The 2,225-nt window shown below is 34.9% G+C and overlaps 1 protein-coding gene across 1 annotated transcript in view; it reads right to left on the bottom strand.

The window, feature by feature from the left end:
* FAM188B (family with sequence similarity 188, member B) overlaps positions 1-2,225 on the bottom strand; it is a 90,166-nt gene that overhangs the window by 27,695 nt on the left and 60,246 nt on the right. The gene's annotated exons all lie outside the window — the stretch shown is intronic.

The following is a 2,225-nucleotide window of genomic DNA, read 5'->3' on the forward strand; positions in this document are numbered from 1 at the left end:
CAAATAAAAGAGAAGTGCAGAGGAGGAGGTGAAGGGAAAAGAGAAGAGAAGAGAAGAGAAGAGAAGAGAAGAGAAGAGAAGAGAAGAGAAGAGAAGAGAAGAGAAGAAAAGAAAAGAAAAGAAAAGAAAAGAAAAGAAAAGAAAAGAAAAGAAAAGACAAGACTCTAGGTGTATACATTTATAATACCACTGTGTGGTCCCTTCTTCTATTTTATGACATCAAAGAGAAAAGTCCGTGAAATTGCATCATTGATAATTATGGAGTAATATCTCCCCAAACTAAAGTTCCCTCTCCCATAACTCCTGGAATTATTGAAATGGTGATTGGTTGATGACCTAAAAAATAAAGGTTGCAACTGTGACCATTTTTATCCTGCAGAAATAATGTAATTGCAAACATTATTTTATACACAAATAAATGTTTAATCTAGTTTTGAGAAAAAACACTACTATATTCTGGGACAGCTATGGCAATAAACTCCATGAATTAATTCTATGGTTCATAAAAAAGCTATTTCCCTTCAGGATAAAATACGTCAATCTCAATTGCTTTGGCTATATCCTTATTTCGGTATTGTTACAAAGGTAGGGAGAATGCCTGAATGATCATCAATTAAAACTTAGTTATTCTACATATATCTGGCCTTCTCGCTCTCATTTGACTTGTAAAATCTTCTATGGACCCAAATATTCATGTTTCCTGGCAATTAGCACAATTATTTAAAAAAAGAAAAGATTTTATTTATGATAAAGTAAGAGTTGAATTGATGTGGTTAGAGTAGAGCTAGCTAGAAATTTCCCTTCAACATTGCTATACATGCTCTGTTAAATTGATTTCTTAAGTAAAAAGCTGGGATATTCCCTGTCTTCATCCCAAACTTTACATAATTATTTTCTCATGGGATTTCTTTGAATGCCAAAATCATAATGTAATATATAATTTATAAGATTTCCAGCCCTAATGGTACTTAAAATCATTCAAATCAAGTCATAGCCATGGAATCACAATTGCCTTTTTAAAAAAATTATTTTAAAGATCATTTACAAGTTAGTCTCAATCATAACAAAGCGCCACGATAACATCTCTGGCTAGTGTGGAATCAAAGAAAAGACCATGGAAAGTGTGCCTGCGATATGGAAAATTCTCTCATGCAGCATTGCAAGGAATGGATGAGGCGATAATAATCTTTGGATTTCGGCCATTTTTTAGTTTTAGAAACAGTTTCATCTTGAAAACGCCATAGCCTTGTTTGAAATGAGTAGACTATACAATATGCGTCAGTTAGGGACGATGGGACATACGACACAGACAATAGGAGGAAGTTCTAATTTCATCTGTAGGTACAAACAATATGGGAGTTCAGAGGTGTATCTCAGATTTTCAAGAAGAAGAACATCTGCCTTTCAAATCATCTCTGCTGATGAGGAAACAAACACCAGGCATATAGCTACGAGATTTACACCTATTCTAAATGGTTTTAAGATTATTATTCATACCTGCCAAAGACTTACCAGCTTCTGTGCAGGTGTATTTATTGTGTTATAATAAAAGGCATCAGCTTTTAAGTGCAAGTACACTTCATGCGTTGCAAAAATACCAGATAACGATAACACTCTGTTTTGTTTTCTGCCAGGCTGTGAAGACATTCATTGATGACAAGCAAATCTGAAGCATTTGTTCATTCTGGTGTCTTGGCTATCCCATGTCAAAACAGACATAATGACTAAATCGTTACTACTAATACCACTTTGTCCCTGCAGGGAATTTTCCATTTATAGTTTTCAAATCACTTTAAAACAGAAAACCCCATTAATTTTAAGCCAGAAGGCTTTTAAGTATCCTGGTCATCATCAGACAATGAGTTAAAGGCTTGACTCCACCGAATCCCTCCTTCTTAATTTACAACCCAACGCTCTGCATGCTGCTTTGACAGAATCACAGGTCACTAAAAACACACTACCCAAGAGAACAGTGTTAATGGTAAATATTTCTTCCTCATGCTATATTATCAGTACTTCCCAGTACTGCAGTGTCACAGCAGTACATAATTCTAACTGGAGAGTGACCTAGGAGTATGTTGACTGCTGGCGCAGAATGGTGGTGTTTGCCTCACTTGGTAATACTGTAAAGTCTGTGAAAAAAACTATTCAATCAGAGAGCAAGATACTGATTTTTAAAATCTCCTGAACAAATACTTAAAATTCAGCATGCGTTAAAATATGCT

This window comes from Pygoscelis adeliae, unplaced genomic scaffold, assembly GCF_000699105.1.
Source record: "Pygoscelis adeliae isolate BGI_AS28 unplaced genomic scaffold, ASM69910v1 Scaffold88, whole genome shotgun sequence".
Lineage (NCBI taxonomy): Eukaryota > Metazoa > Chordata > Aves > Sphenisciformes > Spheniscidae > Pygoscelis > Pygoscelis adeliae.